The sequence below is a fragment of the Psammomys obesus genome, unplaced genomic scaffold (assembly GCF_907164565.1).
Source record: "Psammomys obesus unplaced genomic scaffold, mPsaObe1.curated_primary_1811, whole genome shotgun sequence".
Lineage (NCBI taxonomy): Eukaryota > Metazoa > Chordata > Mammalia > Rodentia > Muridae > Psammomys > Psammomys obesus.
Window position 1 is genome coordinate 1 of NW_026590174.1, and position 13,005 is coordinate 13,005.

Here is a 13,005-nt window from a genome sequence, read left to right on the forward strand (position 1 = left end):
ATGGATTGGTAGGATTAACATTGTGAAAATGGCCATCCTGCCAAAAGCAATCTACAGATTCAATGCAATTCCCATCAAAAAGACCTTGAAAAAAGATTCTCAGCTTCATATGGAGAAACAAAAACCCAGAATTTCCAAAACAATCCTGTACAACAACAGATCATCTGGAGGTATCTCCATCCCCGATCTCAAGTTGCACTACAGAGCAATAGTAATAAAAACTGCATGGTATTGGCATAAAAACAGAAAGGAGGATCAATGGAACCACATAGAAGACCCAGAAATAAACCCACACACCTATGAATACTCGATTTTTTACAAAGAAGCCAAAACCATTCAATGGAAAAAAGACAGCATCTTCAACAAATGGTGCTGGTCCAACTGGATGTCCACATGCAGAAAAATAAAAATATTTATCACCCTGCACAAAACTAAAGTCCAAGTGGATCAAAGACCTCAACATAAAACCAGATACTCTAAATCTGTTAGAAGAAAAAGTAGGGAACAGCCTAGAACTCATAGGCACAGGAGACAACTTCCTGAACAGAACACCAACAGCACAGGCTCTAAGAGCAACAATCAATAAATGGGACCTCATGAAACTGAACAGCTTCTGTAAAGCAAAGGACACTGTCATCAAAACAAAACGCCTGCCTACAGATTGGGAAAGAATCTTCACTAACCCTTTATCTGACAGAGGACTTATATGGAGTATATACAAAGAACTAAAGAAGCTGAAAAGCAGCAAACCAAGTAACCCAATTAAAAAATGGGGAACAGAGCTAAACAGAGAATTCTCGACAGAGGAATATCGAATGGCAGAGAAACACTTAAAGAAATGCTCATCCTCATTAGCCATCAAGGAAATGCAAATCAAAACGACCCTGAGATATCACCTTACACCCATCAGAATGGCCAAGATGAAAAACTCAAGGGACAACACATGCTGGAGAGGTTGTGGAGAAAGGGGAACCCTCCTCCACTGCTGGTTGGAATGTAAACTGGTACAACCCCTGTGGAAATCTATCTGGCACTCTCTAAGACAATTAGGAATAGTGCTTCCTCAAGACCCAGCTATACCACTGCTAGGTATATACCCAAACTTTGCTCAAGTACACAAAAGGGATATTTGCTCAACCATGTTTATAGCAGCTTTATTTGTAATAGCCAGAACCTGGAAACAACCCAGATGTCCATCAACGGAGGAATGGGTACAGAAATTGTGGTATTTTTACACAATGGAATACTACTCAGCAATCAAAAAGGAGGAAATAATGAAATTTCCAGGCAAATGGTGGGATCTAGAAAAGATCATCCTGAGTGAAATATCCCAGAAGGAGAAAGACAAACACAGTATATACTCACTTATATAGACCTATAAGATGTGATAAACATAATGAAATCTGTACACCTAAAAATGATAATCAAGAGAGCGGACATGGGGTAAGATGATCAATCCTGGTTTAGAAAGACAGATGGGATGTGCATTGAAAGTATGACAGGAGTCTACTGAGCGCACTTGAAAGACTCTAACTAGCAGTGTTTTCAAAGCAAAGACTCATGACCAAACCTTTGGCAAAGTACAGGGAATCATAAGAAAGAAGGGGAGTTAGTCTGATGGGGAAAGGACAGGAGCTCCACAGGACCAAATATATCTGGGCACAGGGTCTTTTCTGAGACTGACATCCAACCAAGGACCATGTATGGATATAACCTAGAACCTCTGCTCAGTTGTAGCTCAGTAACCAATTGGTTTCCCATAGTGAGGGGAACAAGGACTATTTCTAACAGGAACTCAATGACTGGCTCTTTGGCCTCCCCACCCCCCAAGGGAGGAGCAGTCCTGTTAGGCCACAGAGGAGAGCTTTGCAGCCAGTCCTGAAGATATCTGATAAAACAGGATCAGATGAATGGGGAGGAGGTCCCCCCTATCAGTGGACTTGGAAAGTGGCACAGTGGAGAGGAGGGAGGGAGGGAGGGACTGGGAGGGAATGAGGGATGGGGACACGGCTGGGATACAGAGTTAACAAAATGTAACTGATAAGAAAAAAAATTAAAAAAAAGAAACAAAAAATAAAAATAAACTAAAGGTCATCCTTTCAGATACCTGGGATTTTCCATTACCTCATGTTTCTAGCTCATCCAGAAATGCTTCTATACCTGATTCCAGGAGTATCTTCCTGTACTATGTCCCTCTGTTCTCTCTCACCTGATTCCTCCTGTTTCCATCCCTTCCCTCATGCCATCCAGTCCTTTTCTTTCATCCACACACAGTTTCTATTATATTTTCACTTGTCAGTGACACTCATGTGTCCTACTTTGAGCTCTGCTTGTTACTTAGCATCTTAGGGTCTATGGATTGTTGCATGGTTATCACTTACTTTATAGCTCACATCAACTTATAAGTGAGTGTTCACTATAATACGTTTTATGCTTCTGAGTTACCTCATTCATTTGTTCATTTTTTTCCTACAAATGTTACGGCGTCATTGTTTCTAATGGCTGAGTAATAATCTGTTATGTAAATGTACTACATTTTCTTTTTCCATTCTTTGGTTGAGGGAAATCTAGGTTGCTTCCAGTTTCTGGAAAAATAAATAAAGGTACTTTGAAAAAATGTTAAGTAAGTATTCTTATGGTATGGAGGAGCATCCTTTGGGTATGTGCCCAGGAGTGGTATAGTTGTGTCCTGAGTTAGATCTATTCTCAATATTTTGAGAAATCACACGTTGACTTAAGTCTGGTTGTACAGTTTGAGCTTCAACAGACAATGAACAAGGGCTCCCCTTGCTCCACACTCTTATAACTTGAGGCTGAGTCTTTGATCTTAGCCATTCTTAGAAGTTTATGATAGAATCTGAGAACTGTTTGATTTGCATTCCCCTGATAATAGGGATATTAAACATTATTTTCTTTTGAGCCATTAGAGATTCTTCTGTCTAAAATTCTTTATTTAGATTTGTATCCCAATTGAGATATTTTTATTGAGATATTTGGTTTGTTGGTCTCTATTTTCTTGAGTTATTTATATACTTTGGATATCAGTCTTCTGTAAGATGTGAAATGGTTTCTTTCACCTTACAGAAGCTTTTCAGTTTCATGAGGTTCCATTTATTAATTGTTGATATAAGTGCCTGACCTGTGGTTCTGAACAGGGTGTTGTCTTCTGTGCCAATGTTTTCAAGGTTCTTTCCTACTTTCTCTTCTATCAGATTTAGTATAGATGGTTTTATTTAAGATGTTAGATCCACTTGAACTTTAGTTTTGTGCAAGCTGGTAAATATGAATGTGTTCACATTCTTCATACAGAGGTCAAGTTAAATCAGCACTGTTTGTTGAAGATGCGTTCTTTTTCCATTGTGTAAATTTGGCTTCTTTGTCAAAAATCAAGTGTGTAGGTTTATTTTGGGGTCTTCAATTTTATTCCATTGATCAACCCTTCTTTTTCTATGCCAATGCAATGTTGTTCATGTGGTTTTTACCACCCTTGCTCTGTAGTACAGCTTGAAATCGGGGTTGGTGTTGCCTCCAAAAGTTCTTTTATCCCAGGAATGCAGGGGGGCATTCAATAAACAAAAACCTATCAATGTAATGTATCGTATACCAAACTAAAAAAAAAAACACTACATGATGATGCCATTATATACTGAAAAAGCCTTTGGAAAAAATCTAATACTCCTTCTTGATAAACGTCTTGGAGAGATCAGGGACACAAGTTTGTATGTAAACACAATAAAGGCAAAATAGAACAAACATGAAACATCAAATTAAATGGAGAGAAACATAAAGTAATTCTGCTAAAGCAAGGGACAAGGAAAGATGCCCTCTCCCTCTGTATCTCTTTAATATAGTACTTGAATTCTTAACTATGGCAATAAAACAAGTCTTATACAAGTCCCCAACAACTTTTATGAGTTCACATATGCACTTGTCCTATTGTATCTGGAAAACATCACTGATTTGAATAATCAACCACCTCTGCCTTTTAAAATCTTTCTGAACCCTCTCTGTGGATGAATCTGTAGGTGAGAGTTAAGAAACATACACCACATTATTTCTGAGTACTTCAAATTCTTTCATTCTCTGAAAAATTATTTCTACTACTATGTACACTACTCAGGACGGTTGGGATTCCCATGCTAGTATCAATTTTATTTATCTCTGTTCTATGATTCAAGTATGAGAAGTCTGCAGCCATGGGATTGTACTATCACGTTCTAGAGGATTAACAATGGAAAAACAGTGCCTGACAACTCAGAAAAAGTTAAGTTATGCCTGATGGTGTGAGTGCATTTGCTAGTGTATGGTTTCTAGTTGGGTTATTGTCTCCCATTATTGATTTATACAATTCAAATATTTTATGCATATTTATATGAATCTATTTGGAAGTTTTAGAGTAGTAGGTTTCTGTATATCTATTCCAAATGGCCTTTACATTAATTATCTCTCCATATATTTCCTCTAATCTATTCTCCCATCCTTGAATTTAATCTTTCCTGCTTCATTTTTTTCCTTTCACTCTTTATAACTATTTCCCTCATGGACACTTACTGATTACCTAACATCCATGGGTATTCCAATTAAATACATCTCTAATTACATATGTCTAACATTAAAAGCTAACATGGACATATGAATGAAAATGAATGTTTCTCATTCTGAATCTTGGTTACTTCACTCAGGTTGATTATTTTTATGCCATTCTCTTAAATGTAAAATCTCATTATTTCATTTTTCTTAACAGCTGAATAGTAGTCCATGGTGTAAATATACTGCATTTTCATTATATACTTGTTAGTAGATGGACATGTAGTCTGGGTTAATTTACCTACTATCAACAGAAAAATAATGAACATGGAGAAACAAGTATCTCTATTCTGAGATACAAAGTCCTTTCTGTAAATACCCAAGAATGTATAAATGGAACTTGTGATAGATCTAGTGTCAGATTTTAATTTAATTTTTAGATATATTTACTTTATTTTATGTGTATGAATGTTTTCCTGTATGTGTGTATTTTCACTATATACATGACTATTGCCCATGGAGATCAGAAAAGAAAGTAAGAATGCCTAAAAATGGAAATTGAAGAGTTGTCCCCACGTCATGTGATGTTGGGAAACACACCCTAGCCATACAAGAGATCAACAAGTTTTCTTATATACTGAGCCGTCCATCACACTCCCACTGTCAAGTTGCATCTTGGTTTTGCTTTTGCTTTTGCTTTTTTGAGGAAAAGCCACAAAACTGATTGCCATGGTGGCTGTAATAGTTCCCATTCCCACCAGCATTTAATAATTGTTTAATTACTCAGCATCATTTCCAGAATCCACTGTCATCTTTTTATCTTTCTCATTCTAATTAAGATGAGTTGAAGTCTCAAAGGAGACATTATGAGTCGCTTTTCCCTGGTGGTTAAGGAGCTAATTATTTTTTTTAAATATTGTCCATCCATTTGCATTGCATAATTTGAGGACTCTGTTTTGATTTTTGCCCCAATATTGCCTCAATAACAGCAACGAGGAAAAAAAAAAAAAAAAAAAAAAAAAAACTTCCAGTAGCTTTCTTTCTCAACTGCACACATCTCTTCTGGATTCCACAGAAATACCCCTCATAAACTCATTATCCCCACTAGTTGCTTTATTCCACTCCTGAAATTGAGCAGGAAACCCCTGCTAACGTACAGGTCATTCCTGTGAAAGGGTAAGCTAGGCTGGCTGTAGGTTTTTTCATTTTCCTTTGTTCCTCCAGACCAAACAGCCCACCCTTAAAACTAGAACTGCAGAAAAAAAATTGAAAATGACCTTTCCACACTGAATACCATGATTCCAAGGAATAAAAATAAGCAGATGCTGGTAGAACAGTCTGTTCTTCTCATTGCTGTGAACCCTGTTAGAACACTAGCCTATTCCCATTGTCAAATATCAGCTTTCAACATTCAAAAACCTATTTTACATGAAAATCATAGTGTCCACAACAATCAGGTCCACAGAAAAATTTATAGGAGGTAGCACTGAGCCATCGCACTCTCCTAAATTTTGGAGAGGAAACAGAAACCAAAGAACAAAGTACCCACCAGCAAACACAAAACCAGATTCAAGCTCCTAGATTTATAATCATTCTAATTTTATGCCTGGAGGCCAGCATGAAAACATGGGCAATAACAGCCAGAACTACATTTGCGCTTTCTTGAAGCCTGCCACTGGTTTAGATAAAGGCACAGAGATATCTTATATAGTTTAAAGCTTAGGCCTTTAGCTGGAGCAGTCTCCCAGCAAATCTAGTGTATCCTGACTTTTCCTGGTACTGCATACCTGGACACGTGGATAGATCTTTACATCCTAGCTCAGATTTGGTCTGCTTTCCCCTAGTCTCTTTCAATTCTCCCACAATTCTGTCTGTGTCATTCTGACTAGAAGTTTCACCCTTGTGCTTCCTGCCTCAGATATTGGTCATTAGATCTTTATTAAAACCAACCAGCACTAAGACAACATCAACCCAACTCATATGTTGCATTTATGCATAGACACCTCATCTTTATCTATTTGAGGTGAGGAAAGTAAAATCATTTGCAAATGGAAGACAGTGATGGGTCATAGAAATTACAATACCAAAGTTATGCTCAGCACTCACCCTTTTGCTGCTACAACAATCAGCAATTGAAAATACAAAGACACACTTTCACACAGTGTGAATGACGGCTGCCCAAACACAGTACAGTACAGTACATCTCCACTAGATCCCAGTAACCTGACCACAACAGGCCCTAACTGTTCATACATAGCTAAAACACAAGAAAAAGAACATAAAACAGCTTATATGAAGGTAGTAGAGGTTCTTACAGAGGAAATTAATAAATCCTTTAAGGAAATCCAGGAAACACAAACAGTACAAGGAAATTAATAAAGCTATTCAAGAACTGAAAATGGAAATAAAAGCAAGAAAAGAAAACACAAAATGAGGAAATTCTGGAAATTAAAATTTTTTAGATATTCAAAAAGGAACCCCAGAGGCAAGCTTCATAAACATAATGCAAGAGATTGATGATAGAGTGTCAGGCACTGAATATTTGATAAATGAAAAAGATACATCAGTCAAACAGAATGCTATCCTAAAAATTTCTGATCAAAAAAATTAAAAATAAAAATGAAAACAATCTAAAAAATCTGGGAAACTATGAAAAGAGCAAATTAAAATATAATAGAAATATATAAAGAAGAAGCTCAGGTAAAACCCAAAAATATTGAACCACCCCTTTATACCTGGGATGGAGCCTACTTGGTCATAGTGGATGATGTCTTTGATAAGTTCTTGTACTCGCTTTGCAAGTATTTTGTTGAGTATTTTTGCATCAATGTTCATAAGGGAGATTGGCCTGAAATTCTTTGTTGGGTCTTTATGAGGTTTAGGTACCAAGGTGACTGTGGCTTCATAGAATGAGTTTGGTAATGTTCCTTCTGTTTCTATTTTGTGGAATAGTTTGAAGAGAACTGGAGTTAGCTCTTCTTTGAAGGTCTGGTAGAATTCTGCAATGAAACCATCTGGTCCTGGGCTTTTTTTGGATGGGAGACTTTCGATGACCACTTCTATTTCCTTGGGGGATATAGGACTATTTAATTGATTTACCTGGTTCTGATTCAGCTTTGATAAGTCAAATCGATCAAGAAAATTGTCCATTTCATTTAGATTTTCAAATTTTGTGACATATAGACTTTTGAGGTAAGTCCTAATGATTGTTTAGATTTCCTCAGTATCTGTTATTATGTCCCTCTTTTCATTTCTGATTTTGTTGATTTGGGTGGTGTCTCTCTGCCTTTTAGTTCGCTTTGCTAAGGGTTTGTCTATCTTGTTGATTTTCTCAAAGAACCAGCTCTTAGTTTCATTGACTTTTTAAAAATTGTTTTAATTGTTTCTAATTAATTTATTTCAAACCTGAGTTTGATGATTTCCAGCGGTCTATTCCTTTTTGGTGTGTCTGCTTCTTCTTTTTCTAGGGTTTTGCAGATGATATGATAGTATAGGTGAGGGACATCAAAAACTATACCAGGGAACTCCTACCACTGATAAACACCTTCAGCAAAGTGGCCGGATACAAAATTAACTCAAAAAATCAGTAGCTCTCCTGTATACAAAAGACAAAAGGACTGAGAAAAAATTAGGGCAATAACACCCTTCACAATAGCCACAAATGACATAAAGTACCTTGGTGTGACCCTAACCAAGCAAGTCAAAGACTTGTAGAAAAAAAATTTCAAGTCTCTGACGAAAGAATTAGAAGAAGGTATCAGAAGATGGAAAGATCTCCCATGCTCATGGCTTGGCAGGATTAACATGGTAAAAATGGCCATCTTACCAAAAGCAATCTACAGATTCAATGCAATTCTCATCAAATTGCCAACACAATTCTTTACAGACCTGGAAAGAAAAATTCTCAACTTCGTATGGAATAACAAGACCCAGAATTGCTAAAACAGTCCTCTACAATAAAAGATCTTCTGGAGGTATCTCCATCCCTGATCTTAAGCTGTACTATAGAGCAACAGTTATAAAAACTGCATGGTACTGGTATAGAAACAGAAAAGTGGATCAATGGAACCGAACAGAAGACCCAGAAATAAACCCACACACTTATGGACACCTGATCTTTGACAAAGATGCCAAAACCATACAATAAAAAAGATAGGATCTTCAACAAATGGTGCTGGTTTAACTGGATGTCTACATGCAGAAAAATGCAAATAGATTCATACTTATCACCCTGCACAAAACTAAAGTCCAAGTGGATCAAAGACCTCAACATAAAACTAGAAACATTAAATCACTTAGAAGAAAAAATGGGAAAAACCCTAGAAATCATTGGTACAGGAGACAACATCCTGAACTGAACACCAACAGCACATCCTCTAAGAGCAATAATCAATAAATGGGACCTCATGTAACTGAAAAGCATCTGTAAAGCAAAGGACACTGTCATCAAAACAAAACAAAACAAAAAAAAAAAAACTTCCTACAGACTAGGAAAGAATCTTCACCAATCCTTTATCAGACACAGAGCTAATATCCAGTATATATAAAAACTAAAGAAGCTGAAAAGCAGCAAACCAACTAATCCAATTAAAATACGGGGAACAGAGCTAAACAGAGAACTCTCTGTAGAGGAATATCAAATGGCAGAGAAACACTTAAAGAAATGCTCAACCTCATTAGCCATTAGGGAAATGTAAATCAAAACAACCCTGAGATTTCACCTTACACCCATCAGAATGGCCAAGATGAAAAACTCAAGTGACAACACATGCTGGAGAGGTTTTAGATGAAGGGGAACCCTTCTCCACTGCTGGTGGAAATGTAAACTGTACAACCACTCTGGAAATCAATCTGGTGATTTCAGACAACTAGGAATAGCGCTTCCTCAAGACCCAGGTATACCTCTCCTAGGCATATATCCAAAAGATGCTCAATTACACAACGAGGACATTTGCTCAACCATGTTTGTAGCAGCCTTATTTGTAATAGCCAGAACCTGGAAACAACCCAGATGTCCCTCAATGGAGGAATGGATACAGAAATTGTGGTATTTTTTACACTATGGAATATTACTCAGCAATTAAAAACAAGGAAATCATGAAATTTGCAGACAATTGATGGGATCTAGAAAAGATCATTCTGAGTGAAGTATCCCAGAAGGAGAAAGACATCCATGCTATATACTCACTTATTTAGAACTATAAGATATGATAAACATAATGAAATCTACACAACAAAGGAGCTAAACAAGAAAGTGGTCCTGGGGTAAGATTATCAATCCTCACTTAGAAAGACAAATGGGATGGGCATTAGAGTAGGAGAAAACAAATAACAGGACAGGAGCCTACCACAGAGGGCCTCTGAAAGACTCTTCCCTGCAGCTTATCAAAGCTGATACTGAGGCTCATGAGCAATCCTTCGGCAGAATGCAGGGAATCATATGAAAGAAGGGAGAGTTAATGTGACCTGGAGAGGATAGGAGCTCCACAAGGACCAAATATATCTGGGCACAGGGGTCTTATATGAGACTGTTTCTCCAACCAAGGACCATGTATGCATATAACCTAGAACTTCTGCTCGGGTGTAGCCCATGGTAGTTCATTATCCAAGTTTGTGCCCTAGTGAGGGGAACAGGGACTATTTCTGACATGATCTCAAAGGCGGGCTCTTTGACCTCCCCCCCCCCCCAAGGGAGGAGCAGCCTTACTAGGCCACAGAGAAGGACTTTGCAGCCAGTCCTGAAGATACCATGATAAAACAGGGTGAGATGAAATGGGAGGAGGTCCTCCCCTATCAGTGGACTTGGAAAGGGGCAGGGAGGAGATGAGGGAGGGAGGGTGGGATTGGGAGAGAATGAGGGAGTGGGATACAGCTAGGATTCAGACTTAATAAAATATAACTAATAATAAAAATAAATGAAAAAAAGAATAAAAAGACATATACTCAGCCTAAGTGCCAATTATCAGACAAATGCATAATGGATTTATAGCATATGTACACATGGATATTTTGTTCAGCCATAAAGAAGGCTAAAATATGACATTTTCAGGCACGTTGATGAAACCAGTTGCCTATTAAAAAATAAGGAGCACTCATCAGGAAAATATTGACTCTAATGTGCACTTTGTAACTTTTTACATTATATACCTGTGTCAGTGATAAAAAGAGGGTGTGTTTAAAAAGCAATAACACTAAACAGTCTTGGGAATGAAAATACATGAAGAAATGGGAGGTGAAAGAACAAATTTTCTCTTATAGGCTAAATATATATGGGCTGTGCATGTATGTTTGCCTCTCTCTGTGTCTTTCTGTGTGTGTGTTAGTGTGTTTCTTACAACATGGAAATCAAAGTTAGAAAAGCAATTTATAGTAAGGATGTAAAATCAATAGAAAGGTGAAAAAATGAGGGGTATGTAAACTTGTATACAAAAGGAAATGTGCAAAAAAGCATGATAAAAACCATTATACTATATATTTTCTTTAAAATGAAAATATTCACTAAAAACACACCACCGAACAACGCAATTTACACATTAGAATTTCAATTTTCTGCCTTGAATGATAAATTTTCTCTTCTTTCAAAGACTACCTGACACCAAATAGTCCACCCTAAAAACATACATGCGAGAAACTTTCCGTAGATTTAACAGGTTACATTAAAGAATAGGTATGTATAAATACATATATGTATAAAATAACGATTAATAAACAAGTAATTCATGAATTCAAAAGATTGCAAGGAGGGGTCTGAGGTAATGTTCATGGTTAAATAAGGAAAGAGAGAAACTATGTAACTATATTGCTATCTCAAAAGTAAAAAATAATTAAAAGAAATGATCAAGATGAAATAATCTACAGATAAACGTTTTAAATGTATATATACATACAAGTAACATATATAAGTATTCTGTACTCATGTATTGGAAGTATGTAAATATAGAAATACATATTAGTTTATCAATGATTGATGAATAAAGATACTATGAAGTTGAAAGAGGACAAGGAGAAAGTATATGAATGGGTTTGAAGAGCAGAAAGGGAAATGTAATCATATTATAATCTCAAAAACTTAAAAGAATTTTAAAAAACATTTAACTGTTCTTTTTGCATGAAACAATTTTCATAGTACTGTTGCTAGTTCTGTTTGATCTAAAAGAATTCCAGTTTGGTGGAGCACATTTTGTTTTCTGAGAGTGGGGATGCTAACATCTCGTGCGGTAAATAAACAAATAGTGTGTAAAATGTCAGCTTGAATTAGGTAAAATATAAAGTAATCATAAATACTATAATGAAAACTGATAGTATAAACCTGCTTATTTTTAACTGAAACTGTATTCCTTAGTTTCCACTCCCTGCACTCCTCCTAGCTCCCTCCCACCTCCTTTCCCCCTCAACCTATAACCCTCTGTTTCCTCTTCAGTAAAGAGTATCTCCTCAAGAAACAATATTCATACAGGACAAACCAAAATACAACAAGACAAGGCAAAAGTCCTCATATCAAAGTTGGACAAGGAACCCAGGTATCGAGTTCTTGAAAAGAGTATCAAGAACAGGCAAAAGAGTCAGAGACATAGCTCCTCCTACTCTTGAGAGTCTGACTAAAACACCAAGCTAATAGCCATAACATCGGCAGAGGATCTAATGCAGACCCATGCATGTCCTGTGCTTGTAGTTCTTTTCTCTTTGAGCCTATGTTAAGCCTGCTTAGTTAATTCAGTGGGTCTATGTGTTCCTGGTGTCCCCTACCCCCTCTGTCTCCTACAGTCTTTGCTCTTTCACCTTTGAGGGATTCCCTGATCATTCTTTCTTGTGAGTATATACTCATGTTCTTTGAAAAAAATAGTGGCAGTTTCCGAAGACATAGCACTATAGTACACATTCTGCAAGCAGAAACCCAAATTCCTCTTGGATGATAAATTTCCTTTTCCTTCCAAGGCTGATTTCATCTATCAATGTGTCTATACTGTTCCTGGCCACCACCCTGAGGAATGCTCCAAAGGAGATAACATATAGAGGTGATTTCTAGAAATTAATTTTTACATATAACCATTGGGGAAATCAATGTTGTGAGTGAAGAAATAGATCAACAAAATGTATTTATCCATAGGAATTGAAGAATGACGGAGAAACCATATTTTAGAAGTCCACATGAAGCTGTGTCTACAGTGATGATGAGCGACTGACTAAGTATTACTTCTTCAGCATGATTTGGCAAATGCATTCTCTACATATTGGAAAGCACATTGAACATTTGGTGATTCTGCACATGGGTGTTTTGAGTAGTTCAAACACCACGCAGTAACTTCTCTGAGGTAGTCTTGACAGTGAGTTTGCAATGTTATACATACTTCACTCAGAGAATGAAGCATATCATGAATGACTTTGGGTCTTGTACTTTGGAGAATTTTGGATGCTTTTGTTAAATACATTAATTTGATAAGATTGACTGTGATCATACAAATAGCTCATTAACACAGA